This window comes from Natator depressus, chromosome 6 (assembly GCF_965152275.1).
Source record: "Natator depressus isolate rNatDep1 chromosome 6, rNatDep2.hap1, whole genome shotgun sequence".
NCBI lineage: Eukaryota > Metazoa > Chordata > Testudines > Cheloniidae > Natator > Natator depressus.
In genome coordinates this window covers 20,487,910-20,504,848 of record NC_134239.1, presented here as the reverse complement: position 1 = coordinate 20,504,848, position 16,939 = coordinate 20,487,910, and positions in this window count along the sequence as shown.

The window sequence follows — 16,939 nt, the reverse complement described above, 5'->3', positions numbered from 1 at the left end:
TAACTCTCCTCCCACCTCAGTACATGTTTAAAGTTCAAACTGGTCCTTTCTAGCTTTTTAGTTACTTTATTTTTTATTGTTCTCACAAACAGGATTATTCTGCAAATTCTTACACATGCACAGCTCTACTTATGCAGTTAAACGTTATCAGAACAGACTCTTAAAATCCAAAGCAGGCTTCCATCGGGACTAAACATGCCTTCGCTCCCATCAATGAGCGGCATCACTGCACCCTTTCTCAAACCCACCAATGGGCCTCACTCCTGACCTGGAGGAACCACTGCTAGTGGTGAAGGGATCATTCAGTTTCCAGACCCATTTAATCCCTGGCCCCCTTTGCTGAGATTGCCAACTAGAAATGGTGACATTTGTAATGTGAACCCTATCTACCAGCAGATTGGGTGAGGTCACCAATATATTTCAAATGAGCCATCATGTGGCAACACCCTTTGAGTTGCTATCAACCTAAACTGGATTTGAAACGGAACAGGCTTCATTTCCCATTGCTGATCACCTGAGATATTGTCACCTCATTTTGTCTATAAATATAACAGCCTTCTGTTACATCAGTCTAGTATCTGGATAGAAATAACAGTGACAACAATGTTCAAACTTTGTCCATTTTAAAAACAGACTGGTTATATACATGATGCTGTTAAAATGCCCAGTGTTATGCAATACCTGTTCATTGCATAGGACCCTTGAGCAGAGACCTGGCTGCTTGGAATGAGCTGTTTGCCACAAGGTAAGAGTTTTTCCTTCTTTGGCGTTTCAAAGAAAACTCTGGAGTTTCAGAAAAAAAAGTCAGTAAGTGGACACTTTGGTTGAAACAAAATTCAGACATAATCTTGGGGAAGAACTTAGGAGGGAGGCGAAAGCGTACCTTTTCCTTGTGAAGAACCACATAAAGAGGGTCTGCCCTGAGGGCACCCAACTCACTCACCTTCCTGACCGAAGTGATAGCAACTAAAAATGCAACTGTTATGGACAGGGAAGACATGGAGCATGTTGCCAAGGGTTCAAACAGTGGTCTGGTGAGTGTTGACAGGACAAGATTGAGGTCCCATTGAGGTGTAGGTTTGACTACTGGCGGAAAGATCCTGACTAGGTCCCTCATGAATTTTACGACAGTTGGGTGGGTGAAAACAAACATCCATCTAACCAGAGGGAAGAAGGCACTAATCGCTGCAAGATGAACCTGCAGTGAGCTAATGGAAAGGCCTGAGGTTCTTAGAGACAGGAGATAATCTAAAACAATAATTTAAAACAACTAGAGTATCTGCAGTGCTTGGAGAAGGCTGATTATTCTGCACCCAGGTAGTTGAAAATTTCCTACTTTGGGTAAGGATAGCCTGAATGGGTGCCGGAGAGAAGCGTCCCATTTCTGATGCCCATCCAAACCACCAGACCACGAGATGGAGCAAGTCCAGAGTGGAGGGTCTGATTCTGCCCCGGTCCTGTGTCAGGAGGTTCAGGAAGGGGTGGATCTTGATCAGGGGGTGGGATGACATTTTCAGGATGACTGGACCAATTGAGTGCTAGAAGAATGACTGTTGTGACAGCTCTTTCTCAGGACATGTGGTAGCAGGGGAATGGCAGAAAAGGTGTCATTTGTCCAAGGTAACAGGAGAGCGTCGCCCTGGGAGCTGTGGCCCGTAGCTCCTCTGGAGCAGTACAGGGGAGGTTTTCTGTTTGTTTGGGACACAAAGAGATCCCACTGAGGTGTGTCCGACTGAGTGAATATTTCACTCAGGACGGTCATGAATCTCCCACTCGCGGTCCGCAGAGAAGTGTGTGTTCTGGTTGTCTGCTAAAGAGTTCTGAGCCCCTGGAAGGTAAACGGCTTGGATAGTGATGCAGTTTCTCATGCACCAGTTCCAAGGCCTGACTGCTTTCAGGCAAAGGGGGAAGAGATCTTGCACCGCCCTGTGTGTTATGTAAAAGACCGTGCTGGTGATGTCTGACATTACTTGGATATGGAGTGAATTTATAAGGGGGAGAAAGGCTCTGCAAGCCAGGTAGACTGCTTTCAGTTCCAGTACACTGATGTGCAGTCTGGTCTCCCGTGGGGTCCAGGTACTGTGTGCAGAGTGGTTGTTCAGTTGAGTGCTCCGGAAGGGAAGCACCTGTTACAGAAGTGGAAACGGTGGTGGGAGAGTTGAAAGGAATGCTCACTCTCATTCTCTTCGGGTGAGGGAGGCAATGACTCTGGTGGGAACAGTCACTCTGGAGTTGATGTGATCTTTGTCTGGTGAGTAGACTGACCAGAGTCAGGCCTATAGACATCATAGACGAAGCCTGGTGAATGGCATGACATAAGTGCCTGAGCGAGAGGCACAGTCTGACCATTGTTCTTGATCTGCGAGTAATCCATGCTATCGGGCTGCTCATTAACTGAAACCTTTCTGTGGAAAGGAAGGCTCTCATAGAAACAGTGTTCAGTGTCACTCTGAAGAAGTTAATCATCGGTGTGGGTGATAAAACAGACTTTTCTTTATTTATGCAGACGCCCAAGGTTGCTAGAAGATGAAGCAGAAACTCCATCGATGACTTGCCCTCTACCAAGAGTCAATCGTTCAGATATGGAAAAACTGTGTAATTCTGATGTCTCATTCGGGCTGCCACCACAGATAGATCTTTTGAAAACACTCTGAGTGCTGGTTGCTAGCCCAAAGGGAAGGACTATGAACTGGAAATGTTCTTGGCCCACCATAAAACTCAGGAGCCTTCTGTGGGAAGGATGAATGTCTACACGAAAGTATGTGTCCTTCATGTTGGGAGCCACGAACCACACCCACTCCTGTAGGGAGGGGCTTATCGATGCTAACATAATGATTCTGAATTTCGACTTTCAAATATAGACGTTTAGTTGCCGAAGTTCCAGAATGGGTCTCCACTCTCTGTCTTTTTTGGGGATTAGGAAATATGGGGAACAAAACCCTCTCCCTTGATACTGAGGTGAGATGTGCTCTTTTGCCCCTTGTTGTAGAAGGGACTCTGCTTCTTGATGAAGAATCACCTCATGAGAGTGGTCCTTGAAGGGGTTTGTGAAGGGAGAGAGAGAAGAACTCGATAGATGGATAATTTCCAAGACCAAACTAACTGTCATGATCAAGTCCCAATTATGGGCAAAGACTGCAAGACGGCCCCCCAAAATAATGGGGCAGAGGTGGGTGGCATCACTGGTGGTACGCAGGTCTAAACTAAGATGTCAAAAGTAGTCCTTTGCAGGTGGCTGGGAATGGGTAGAGGTCATGGTGGTAGAGGGGACTGAAAAATGAGGCCTCTGAACCTTCTGTTTTCATGGAGGCTCAGCTGGACACTTGTGGTAGAATGCTTGAGGAGGGGGTGACCTTGGCCTATAGGCTTGTCTCTGGTGTCATCTCCTTGGGCTGGAGTGTAAATCTCCAGGGAGCACAGAGTCAATCTTGACTCTTAACCAGTGTAAGGACTCATCCATTTTTTCACGGAAGAGATTCAACTCATCAAAGGGAAAGTCCTGTATGGTATTCTGGACCTCCCTAGGGAAACCCAAAGACTGCAGCCAAGAATTCCTCCTCATGATGATACCAGCAGCCAGGCCTCTGGATGACATATCTGCTGCATCCACTCCAGCATGAAGGGATGTTCTTGCCACTAATTTGCCCTCCTCTATGAAAGGAGTGAAACTGGGCTCTGTCCTCAAGGGGAAGCTCGTCCTTGAAGGCCACCAGGCTGGAATAGCTGTTAAAATCATATTTTGATAACAAGACCTGACAGTTAGCAATACAGAATTGCAGACCCGTAGAGGAAAAGACCTTTCTGCCCAGAAGGTCCGACATCTTTGAGTCTTTTCAGTCAGGGTGGTCCTTTGATGTTGTGACCTACCCTCTCTGTAGCTGCCTGTACCACCAGAGAGTTGTGGGAGAGGGGTGGGAGAAAAGAAATTCAGCTTGCATGGCGGGGTCAAAATAGCACCTCTTGGCTCTTTTAGATGTGGGGGTGCAGGATCCTGGAGTGTGCCAGCCCAATCTAACCAGCTCCATGATGACTTCGTTAACTGGAAGTACCACCTTACTTGGGCCTGCAGGTTGCAAAATATCCAGTAGTTGGTATTGTGGGTCCTGGACCTCCTCTAGCAGTATCTGGAGGTCATTGGCAATCCTCTGTAGTAGCTCCTGGTACTGCCTATGATCATCTAGCAGAGATGGAGAGGAGGGAGTGACTGTCCAGAGATGAGAATGATATTCATATTGGTACCTGCAGATCTAGATCAACATCCTCTTCCTCATACTCAGATGGATCTGGTGGGTGAAGTGTGGTAAGATTCCTGGCCCGGTCCCAGGCATCTGCCATAGAGAACCCACAGTCCCCAGTAAGGCCAGAAAGAGGGGTCAGCCATTTCTGGGGAACCCCATGGTATATGGTACTAGCAGTCCTTGAGGAAATCATATCTGGACAGGTAGTGCCCAGATCTCCTCGACTGCCTGTCAGAGCTGGGCTTTCTCCACAGAGATGGAGGAGCGGCTGGAACATTTGACTCATCTGAGTCCAAAAATTGCTCCCCTTCCAATGGTTGGGGTGTCAGTACTGGGGCATTCCTGCCCAATGGCTGGAAATGAGACAGCTCCTGAGACACCAAAGTAATATCATCCTCTGGTGTAGTAATGTCCCTCAGGAGGGCCAAGTCGAAGAGGAGGGTATACTGAAGATGAGGGAGGAAAGATATCCTCTAGTGCTGTATGTGTCTCTGTAAGTCCTGGTGTATGGGGGCAGGTTTCCAGCAGTTGGGACCCTGGTTCCAGCGTGTGTTGGGAGGTAGTCCAGTCCTTGGATGAACAACCTGGCACCAATGATAATTCCGGACTTGCACTCCTAGATGAAACCAGAAGATGACAGTCCTTGTGTTTCGAAGCCTGTGCCACCTATGGAACCAGTAAATCTTTCTTCTGGCGTGCTTTACTCTCCTGCCTGGTGGTTTTCAGCAGTGCTGGTCTCTTAGGATCCATGCACAAAGGCTCATCCAATCTCAATGGACTCAGGGAAGGATTATGTCTCTTGTGGACAGTCCTGGATGTGGATCTGTCTTTGTGACCATGACAGTGCACTCAACTCCCACAGGAAGCTCTGGAGAAACCCCTGGAGAAAGCCCTTGGGCTTAGTCACTGCAGACTCTGATCCTTTAAACTTGTGCTCGGAGGGCTGCTGCTTGTCTGTGAAGGCCAATGTACGGGGTGGGGGGTCTCCCTGGCCCACATCAGGGTGAGACCTCATAGCCTTCTCCATAAGGTGTTTCTTTAGATGAAGCTGATGAGCTTCATGAGTTCTTGATGGAAATGATCAACAATATATGACACAATATACTTTGCAGAGAAATGTGTCCTGCCCAAGCAGTAGAGCTGGTGATGGTGATAGTCACTCATGGAAAAGGAGCAAGGATGGGAGATGCAGTTCTTAAACACTGGGACTCTGGACATAGTCCCAGAACACGGGGAAGGAGTCCCAGTAGGGCAAAAACAAGCTATACTAACTATACTAATATAAAAGCTATGAAGTCTAAAAACTATTTATAAATCTATTTACAGGTTCGATCAAGAGAAAAGCTGGAGAAATCTGTGGACACAGGGGTTCCAGCTCAGGTCATATGGCAGTAGGAAGGAACTGGAGAGGCATCAGCCCACACTGCCTCTTCTGCCCTCAGTCAGGAGTACGAGGAGATCTACTGTGCCTGTGTGCACCAATGGACACTGCCTGTTAGAATCTCCAGACTCAGGGGCATGGCACACAGGTGCACTTACATGTGGAATACCCATAGGGACCAGCACTCAAAGAAGAAACTAAAATTCCACATGATATGCTTGGCATCAATAATTCCCTTGTTAGAGGACGACATGTGGTTTGCAGCTCTCAACATGAAAAATGCATGTTTTCACATAGACATCCACCCAACCCACAGGAGGTTCCTCAGGTTCCTCTTTGATCAAGAGCATTACCAATTCAGAGTCCTCCCCTTTGGTCTAGTTTACAGCATGTTTTTTCAGTAGTAGCAGCTTGGATGAGAAGAGAAGGATTTTTACAGTCTTCCCTTATCTTGACGACTGGTTTCTGATGGGCAGTTCCTATGAAGAAGTCCAGCGGGCAACCAGTGTTCTGCTTGGCCTTTTTGCTTCCCTGGGTGTATCTGCATCAGTCATGAAAAATCCACATTGATCCCCAAGAGGTTCATAAATTTTATAGGGGCGACATTGGATTCGACTACAGGAAGAGGGTAGCTACCTCTCAAGAGGTTTCAGACTATGAGCACTCTCATATATCAGGTCATTATCAAATCCAGGATATCAATCAGAACTTGTCTCCCTCCTTGGCCACAGGGCCTCCATTCACATACATGATGTCATTCACCAGGCTTCATCTTTACTGCACACATACCTGGCTTCTCTCCATGTACTCATCAGAGAAGGGCAACATAAATGGAAAGGTGACAATTCCGCCCAAAGTTTTAGGGCTTGTCTACACTTAAAATGCTGCACCACTGTAGCGCTTCACTGAAGACATTTCCTAGCTGAAGGGAGGGCTTCTCTTGTCAGCATGGGTATTTCACCTCCCTGAGAGGCAGTAGGTAGGTTGATGGGAGAATTCGCTGATCTGCTTAGCACTGTCTACACAAGGGGTTAGGTTGGTTCAACTGCATTGTTCATGGTGTGTGGATTTTTCACTTTCCTGAGTGACATAGTTATACTGAGCTAATTTCCCAGTGTACACCAGGCCTTAGACTCTCTCATCTGGTGGACAAAACCAGAGTAGTTTTGGGTGGGAATCCCTTTCCTCATACTAACTCCTGAAGCAACCATGATTTCTGACGCCTCCCTTTTGGGTTGGGGTGATCAAATGGGAGATCATATAGTACAAAATGTCTGGACCATATAGGAATCCAGAAAGCTTATCAACTTACTAGAACTCCAGGTGGTCAAGTGAGCCTGTGGTGCCTTCCTTCCACTCATTCAATCCAGACATTTCCAAACAATGTTGGACAACTTGACAATGGTATTTTATATAAACAAGCAGGGGGCGCGAGGTCTCTCCCTCTGTGTATAGAGGCAGTCACCTTCTGGAATTGGTGCATCAGCCATCATGTAACCCTATCAGCAGCATATTTACCAGGGGTGCAAAACTCCCTAGCAGACTGCTTGAGCAGATATTTTTCTGCAAATCACAAATGGGAGATTCACCATTCAATTTTTGACAACGTCTTCACCCAATGCAGAATGCTGGCCTGGGATCTTTCCACCTCACAGGAGAACAGAAAGCTTTGGTACTACTCTAGAGCAGCCCTGGGCCAAGGGTCAATGGGGTATGTCCTGGTATCATGGAAGGGTCGCCTGGGGTATGCCTTCCCTCCCATCTCATTGATACCACAAGTTCTACAGAAGATCCTCCAAGACAGAGCTCAAGTCATCCTGATTTTGCCCAACTGGCTGAGACAGTTCTGATTTATGAAGCTGCTGAAGCTCTCAGTTCACCCAGCCATGAACATCCCTAGATTGCTGGACCTTCTAACAGAGCACAAGGGCAGGTTTAAGCACCCCAATCCAAGACTGCTGCAACTCAGGGCCTGGTATTTGGATAGGCATCAGAAACAGAGCACTCATGTTCTAAACGGGTGCAATCCATCCCTAACCAAAGCAGAAGAGACTCTACAAGAAGCTGTTATTTACCAAAATGGAAGCATTTCTCCTCTTGGGCTCACCGACACAGCTTGTCTCCAGAATCCATCAGGATCCCTGGTATCTTAGAGTATCTACTTATCGTTAAGTCTTCAGGTCTCACACTCAGTTCTCTGCGAGTGCATTTAGCACCGATCAGCACTTTCCATCCTCCGGTGGATAACCATACAACCTTCACTCATCCTCTCACAACTAGACTTCTGAAGGGGATTCTCAGATCCTTTTCACCATTGGTAAAGTTCGCACCTCCGTGGGACCTCAATTTTGTTTTATCATCACTCACTAAACTCCCCTTTTGAGCTTCTAGCCACATGATCTATGGCCCATCTGTCCATGAAGGTGGCCTTTCTAATAGCGATAATGTCAGCCAGAAGAGTTAGTGAGCTGAGAGTGCTCATGGCAGACCCATCGTAAAGAAAAGGTCTCATTATGACCCCACCCACAGTGTCCAAGTTTCATATTAGTCAGGAAATCCACTTACCAGTATTTTTTCCAAAACCACATGTCCCAGATGAGGAGACACTGCTGCATTCTCTCGAAGTCTAAAGGGTTTCAGTCTTTGATCTGCAAAAAAACAAAGGAATGTTCAGCAAGACACCTAAACTATTTTTTTTCCATTGCCGAACAATCAACGGGTCAAGCTATATCGACGCAGAGACTTTCAAAATTGATCTCAGGTTGCATTATCCCTTGTTACCAACTAGCTCATATTTCCTGTCTGAGGGGATGAGGGCTCATTCCACCACAGGGCAAGCTACTTTGGCTGCATGGCTGAAAGATGTACCCCTCCAAGAGATACGTAGGGTAGCTACTTGGAGCTCTTTGCATACTGTCATGAGACATTACACTTTGGTTCAGTCATCAACTGCAGATACAGCTGTGGGGACAGCTATAGCTACAGATAGCTAACACTTCTCTGTCCTTGCACCCACTCTGTCTGACTACTGCCTGTTAACCTCCCATGTGTGGAATGCACACAGGGCCCATCACCTGAAGAAGAAATGGAGGTTACTTACCTATAACTAGAGGATTTTCAAGATGTGTGGTCCCTGTCTGTATTCCACTATCCGCCCTCTGTCCCCTCTGCTGCAGATTGTTTGAACTATGCTAAGAATGGGAAACTGGCGAGGCATCGTCGTGCACCATCTTGTAGGCCCTTGGTCCAGAGCACAAGGAGAGGTATGGTGCATGTGCAGGTTAATAGATGCTGCTTGCAAAAAATTCCACACTCAGGCATATCGTATACATACATATTTCCTGGGTGGAATACAGGTAGGGACCATCCCTCTCAAAGAACCTCTAGTTACAGGTAACCTCCATTTCCATTCCTGGCTCTGTCACTGCCCCACTGGCGTTGCTTAGTTGGCAAGCAATTTCACCTGCCTGTTCCCCGTCCCACCCTTTGTCTGTTTTCCAAGCTCTGCAAGGCAGGAACCAGCTCTTACTATGTGTTTGTACAGCGCTTAGCACAATGGGGTCCCGATCTTAGCTGGGGCCTCTAGACGCTACCATAATAGAAATATTAATACACTGATGTAATTTAAAGAAACTTAAAGGCTTCAGGTTGTCTTCATATAAAAATCACTTGGGAAGCTTTCTGATGCCATAACTTCCTGCAATGGGGTGTTCACTCCACACCAGCACAGATGGGGTTAAAGTGGCAAGAAAGGGCAATTAGCCTTAGGCTGCATCTGCTGGGGAGCTAAGGGGCAATGAGACTGATTGAGAATGAAGTTTCTGGGCAAGAACAGGTGAGGCTTCTATAAAGCCTAGGAGCTGAGGATAGAGCAGGGGGCGGCAGTTGCAATCCCTGATACAAGGAGGAGGGTAGGGAGCCATTCAGCGAAGGTGCAATAAGGCCTGAGAGGGATAGATCTGAACTGCTGGTTTGAGGGTACCTGGATTGAAATATGGTGTAGAGGGCAGGCCCGGGTTCTCCTACCAGCCACTGTGGGAGTGGCGCAGTCAGCACAGTGGAGACGGCCTGAGACTCTGGTAATAGCCTGGATGGTGACTTGGCAAGAGGGCTAAGCCACGAAGGAGAAGCACTGCAGCTCTGAACTAGCAGGAGAATGGCCGCAGAGCGAGTGACTGAGAGAATGGGCTGAGCGATTGCAGGAAGAGGCGTGGACTGTGGCGAGCTAATTCCCCAGTTGAGCCATGAGGAGGCGCCACTGAGCAGCAAGTATCACACACCCATGACACTTCCTCTGTGACTATGTTCTCATTAGATATCACAGTTAAATAAAGTTGGATCTGGTCAGCATTTGGAATGGAGGATCTTCAGCCAAAAAAAGGAATAGGAAGGTGGCAGTGATTTAACAGGCTGAATTCTTCCCACAGAGTCAGTGTTGCCCATCCCTGGTTCCCTGCTGTTGGTGATTGCTGTTTCAAATGATCTCCCTATATAATCTGAGAAAAGCTTGTCTGGCCTTGCTGAAATACCAAAAGAAAATTACTATGCTTATAATGTAACAGAAATGAGTACTCATTTGAGATAAATGGATGGGTTTCAAAACAACTTCGCCAAATGGCTGCTTCTCCCTTCAGTATGATGAGTTGATTTGTGAAGATGAGCAGAATAACCTAGATACACATAAACAGCAAAGCCAGGTTATAGCAATTCACAGTTCTGTTCCCCAACACACAGCCTTCCCACTGGATTTACAGCATTTTAGAGCAACCATCTCTGGATACTTCGCTGCTATCTTGTGCTTACAGAAAGAGTCCCAGGTCAAAAGCTGCAAAGTCTTGTGATAATTTGGAGCTTAGAAGACCCAAGATGGTACAATTCTCTACCATAAAAAGTCCCCTCTTGTTCTTGGATGGATAATTTAATTTCTAATAAGATCTATAATCCTAGGGCTTCTACTTTCAATGCCTAGTCAGTCGGGAGCGCCCAGACTTTCTCATTCTCACCCCGAGGTCTCCTCTAACATTTAGGCCAGATCTACAAGGGCAACTTTTGCCGATATAGTAATGCTGGTTAGAGGGTGTGATTTTCTGTGACATTTCTATACCAGCAACAGGCCTAGTGTAGACAGAGTGATACCAGGATAAATGTGATTTTGCTTCTATAGAACAGCTCACTCACCAAACCAAAATAAACTACACCAACAAAAGCACTGTTTTGCTGATATAAGCAGCATCTACGCCAGAAGGGTTCACTGGTATAGCTATCCCAGCAAACCTTTTCTAGTGCAGACATGGGCCTTGCTAGCTGTGACTGAGTTGGATGCATGGGACTAATGCAGCTTTGCATTAGAACTGATCTTGAACTCACAAAACAACTGCTTTCTGAGGAGCATATGTGCAGGTTCGGAAACCCAGGAAGGCAGCTGGTTTTAGAAATGAGTCAAACATACAAGTACAGTAAGGGATTGCTGAAGAAGCAAGATATCCCTAAATCCCATCACTTTTCAGAGGAGAGACTTGAGGAGCTAATGCCACTGAGAAAGAGTGTCTCTGTAAAAGGAATCCTGGGACATGTGTTCTCTCCTCCTTTAAGATAAGTGCAGGCAAGCTCCGTTGGCTTTGGTTAAGTTTGCTTGCAGGCTGTGCGCTTCTCTGTTTGACTTTATTGCATCTGGAAATCATTTCTCTCATGTGGACTGTTTGTTTTGCTTGCTTCTAGCAAGAAACATGACAGCATCTGACCTGCCCATTGCCTGTGAACGCTCTTCCCTTCAGTCTGGAATTGTCCGTGCTCTGCTGTTTATTTCCTAGGGAAGACATCCACGTTAGACTTGCCCTTTTGTTCACATCCATAGTGGGTATCTCAACAAGCACCTGATCTTCAAACAGCTTTGTCTGTTAGTAGGTTTCCTTTGGTGGCACTGAAGGTAAGTTTATGCTTAGCTGTACCTGGTAGGGATTTGGGAACACAGTGGAGTTAATTAACCTCTGGAGATCTGAGTTCTTGAGTGACAAGTAGTGACAGGCCCCAAGAAACAAAATGTGCAACCTGGATTAGTGCTGGAAATGACCCACCTTGATTATCATGCGCATTATAAAGAGAGGTTTCAAAGAGGGATGGGCTATTACCAGCAGGAGAGTGAGTTTGTATGTGTGTCTGTGGGGGGCGGGGGGGGGGGGGAAGGGTGAGAAAACCTGGATTTGTGCTGGAAATGGCCCTCCTTGATGATCACTTTAGATAAGCTGTTACGAGCAGGACAGTGGGGTGGGAGGAAGTTTTGTTTCATGGTCTCTGTGTGTATATAATGTCTTCTGCAGTTTCCACAATATGCTATGCATCCGATGAAGTGAGCTGTAGCTCACGAAAGCTCATGCTCAAATAAACTGGTTAGTCTCTAAGGTGCCACAAGTACTCCTTTTCTTTTTTCTTTTTAAAATGTGCATCCAGAACACCACAATTTCCACAGCGTTCATCTGTGGAGTTTTGATTCAAGTCCACCTCTAATCACAAGTGAAAATGACTTTGCTGGCCTGGCCCTTTGGGTGGGGTGCAGGACAGGGGTAGCAGGCGGTGCTGGAGGTCAGGCTTGAGGTGCATCGACAGATCAGAGCAGGGAGGAAAGCAGGGCTGGAACAGCAGGGAGTGCCACGCAGCAGGACTGAGGTGCACGGCGGATTATGTGGAGAGTCAGAACTGGAGCAGCAGGGGGAGCTGCAGGCCTGGGCTGTAGAGTTAGCAGAGCTATGACTGGATGGTTGCACACAGTCTATCTGCTTTAGGCCTGCTCTAGTCAGCTCTACTTATCGCTTGGTTGCACAAGGACCAAATTTACCCAAACAAGGAAGAGAGAGAGAGACTGTTCAAGCCCAGGAGCTTCCTTGCTCTAGTAACTGCCCCTCTTGAAAACCTGGCAGGCCGCCACCACCTCCTCAAGAGGATTGGCATTGAAATTTACATTTGGTGTGTTTTGCTGTGCAGCACCCGTGTGTTGTTCTGATTGGTGAATTAATTGGAGACATCCTTCTTATAAAGCACGGCAGAGGCTGGAAGTGACTGTAAACAACCCCATATCCTGCATATGTGGGGTAGGCCCAGCCTCTTCAGACGCACCAAATCCAATGAGAACACATAAATCACCATAGCCATATCTGTTCCTGGCCTCTGTATTTAGACAGGTATTCATCCCAGAGAGCTGTTTTCCTTCTACATCTTTCACCACTCATGCCATAAATCCCCCTTCTCTGCAGAGGTCTAATAGGTATAAGCAACAAATCAACATGAGCAAACCTCCAAAGGCTTGGCAGCTTGAATGTTAAACTCATACAAAGCAGCCATTTCCTCCCCATTTTCTCTCTTCATCCTACCCTCCTTACCCTCATCCGCCAATCTAAACAGATCCTGCTCTGTGTCTTTGACCCGGATCCGATCCCTCTCTCTACAACAACTCTTTTCCACCGGACTCCCTACCTTTAGGGTTGCTGCATCCAGAGAGGAGGGGACTCCTTGAGTCTAGTAGAGTCTGCCTTCTTCTCGGGGTCCCTGGATCATATTTGTTCCTGGAACAAATTGCCCAGTTGACCACCAACTAACTTGAGCATGTTCAGATCTGGCAATGCTACCGCAGTAACAAGCCAGGCCACGCTTATACAAACCCATAATGGAGAAAGGATGGCAGTAAACATGACAGCAGACTAGGTTCCACTGTGTAATTCATCTGCCAACCCAACTATATCCTGTGTCCCTATTGCTGTGAGGTGAAAGATCAATTGCATTCCTGATCTGAAATCACCAATCACTGTTATTGTCAGAGTTGAAAAGCGACTGTAAATAGATGAAAGACCTAAAAACTGACCATTTATTCCTACCCTTGAGGGGAGGTATAGCTCAGTGGTTTGAGCATTGGCCTGCTAAACCAATGGTTGTGAGTTCAAACCTTGAGGGGGCCATTTAGGGATCTGGGGCAAAAATTGGGGATTGGTCCTGCTTTGAGCAGGGGGTTGGACTAGATGACCTCCTGTGGTCCCTTCTAACCCTGATATTCTATGATCTTTGAACAGACCGATGCAAGAAATAACTAACCAAAGGGCCCATCTACACTACAAAAGCAGCCAACGGGACTAGACACCACATGGTTAAAATCTGTACAGGATCTAACCACCCTGATTCAGGAATCACTGGGTGAGATTCTGTGACCTGTGTTATGTAGGAGGTCACACTCAATGATTACAATGATCCCTTCTGGCTTTAGATCTATGAACTGCATTGTGTCATAAGGCTGAAGCTTTAGATGCTCCATGTACCCGGCATCTATAACCAGGGATCTGGTTACAATCCAGCCAGCTCTTGAATGAGTTACACTGCAGTCAAGGACCTATTCCTAGCACAAGACTAACCCATGCCAGTGCACATTCAAGGGTTCTCCCTCAGTGGGGGGAGGGATGGAGAGGATGAATGGGACGACATGGTTATAGAATCATATGGGGGCATCAAGGTATAATCCTGGTAATGCTAGGAGACTCTCTTGTGAGAGCAAAGACAACATAGAAAACCTCTGCAGAGAAGTAGGTGACTCTCTGTAAAAGGTCTCTCAACCCTTGAGGTTTCCTTAACAGAAGCTGGATTGGGAACAGCAGCATTTTGAATGCAGTTGTTTTTTCTCTGGCACTGATCTCTGGTAACCACAAAACACGTACTGTGAGCTTAACTAATCTGAGGAGATTCTGCATGTGGCACCTCCAAGTGTTGGAAGTGCTAGGGAAAGAAAAGGCTCTCCAAACCCCACTGTATTGGAAGGGACTAGCATGAGGCGATTGGTCCCAAGTCTATTCTGGGGAAATGGATGGAGTTACACCAGTGCTGAAATGGACCCATTAAGATTTGGGGAGGAAGCTTTGCTTTCCCAGAAGTCTCTGTTCCCTTAGTTTCTGGGGAAGTTAATTAGGAGGCCTGGAGCATCCCATAAGCAGAAGAGGTAAGTCGGGGGGGCTACAGCAATACCTCTAAACTAGGGATAAGTAAGCCTCAAAAGGTTTGGCAGTTTGGTTCAGAGGAGTTTGGATGCTGATCTGAATATTGTGGGGCCTTTCTCCTCCTTTCCTCTGACTAGAGTCAGCTCTTTGGTCCTAGGGCAGGGGTTCTCGCAACAAATTTTTTGGTGGCCTCAGAGTGAGGTCACCAACTCTTGCTGATGGCTGCATTGACACTTTTTCCTAAAATTATTTATTTTTCCTCAAGTTAATAAAGTAATATGCACCTATGTAACCCTTCTGGCAGGTGGAGCCAGCAGCAACAAGGGCTGGGTTCAGTATCTAGGGGTTCCTTTTCAACAATTCAACTCAAAAATGGCTCGAGCCCCCAGCCAGTGACCTGGGACAATTACCCAACACCCCCTGGGCACCTCTGAGAGGCAATACTTCCCCTCTCGCAAGCACAGAGTCTGAGTGTAGCCAAAAAGTTTTAATAAAAGGAGGGAAGTAACTCAGCATTAATTTGGGAAAACACCGCAACTAGGGTTCATAAACATAAACCATGAGCAAAAGACCCACCCCCAAGTAAGTTGGGCAGTGTCCTTTTCCCCTCAGGTTCTTAAGTCCAGCAACCCAAAAGTCCCCTTAACGTGCCCGTCCCTTCTCTGTACCCCATTCACAGTTGCTGTCCTTGGCCAGTGCAGCCCCAGAGTTCAGAGGCTCATCCGTAGAGTTCACCTGCCACCCTGTGTGGAGGGGAGGGCGGGGCAGAAGGAGGAGGCGGCGGCACCTTACATGCTCCACTGCTTGGGCACTTGGTTGTCGCCCCAACAGCCGATTGCCGCATTTCTCTGCGGGGCTCTGCTCTGTCCCTCTCCACCAGCCTCCCTGCTGGCCACTTGCCACACCTCTCCACCAGCCGCCCTGCTGGCCACTTGCTGCGCCTCTCTACCAGCTGCCTGGCTGGCCACTCGCCAAAATGTCTTCAGGGCACCCCACTTAACACAGCTCTCAGTGATTTCAGCTGTTAGTGTGGGAGCCCCACTGCTGGTGCACACTGGGCAGTCTCTTGCAATAGAGACACTGTCTCAAAGTAGGTCTAATACTTAGACCAGAGGTGGGCAAACTATGGCCCGTGGGACCCTCCTGCCCGGCCCCTGAGCTCCTGGCCTGGGAGGCTAGCCCCCAGCCCATCCCCCTCCCCCGCAGCTTCAGCTCACTACGCTGCTGGCGCAATGCTCTGGGCAGCGGGGCTGTGAGCTCTTGGGGCAGCGCAGCTGTAGAGCCCAGCGTGACCCGGTGCTCAGTGCTGTGCAGTGGCATGGCTGGTTCCAGCCGGGCCATGCCACCAGCCACTGGTGCTCCAGGCAGCACAGTAAGGGAGCAGCGGGGTTGGATAGAGGGCAGGAGAGTTCGGGGGGTGGTGCTCAGGGGGCGGGGATGTGCATAGGGGGCTTCTCTGGGTGGATTGGGGATCCAACTGTGTCACTCTGTATCTCTGGGGAACACCCTGCACCACCAAGTTCATCCTTTAATATGATTGTGTGGTATCCAATGCAAAGTTTGTCATGTCAGGTATCTTTGGAAGGCTCATGATGCACTGAGCATTGTTGTTATAGTAATATTATAGGTTATAATTTCATGTATATAGTTATGAGGCTGAAAATGTGTCCTCATGGCTTAAAACAAGCTCAGGCAAAACTCTCTAGAAGCAAAACGGCAGTTCACACCTCATCGGGGCATGTATGGGACAAACCCAGCCCAGCCTCATAGGAACAAAGGATATGTTGGACTCTCACGTGAGTCACCCCCCCTTCCCTTGGTCAGTTTGGGACTACGATGAGATAATGCTCACCTGACTCTGAAGGGGGGAGGGCAAAGCCAAAAGGGAGGCAAGAACATGATAAAAAGGAGAGATGTTTGGCATGCTCGCTCTCTCTCTCTTCCACCTCCATCTACAGACATCACCATCAAGTGACTGAAGCGCTGATCAAAGGGGAGAGCCTTGCTGAAGGGCAACCAGCCAGCCTGTGGAGAGAAGCATCTAAATTTGTAAGGGCATTGGAAGTGTTAAGATCAGTTTAGAATGCGTTTTGCTTTTATTTCATTTGACCAAATCTGACTTGTGCTTATAATCACTTAAAATCTATCTTTGTAGTTAATAAATGTGTTTGTTTATTCTACCTGAAGCAGTGCGTTTGGTTTGAAGCATGTCAGAGATCCCCCCCTTGGGATAACAAGCCTGGTACATATCAATTTCTTTGTTAAATTGACAAACTCATATAAGCTTGCAGCGTCCAGCGGGCATAATTGGACACTGCAAGATGGAGGGTCCTAGGGTTGTGTCTGGGATC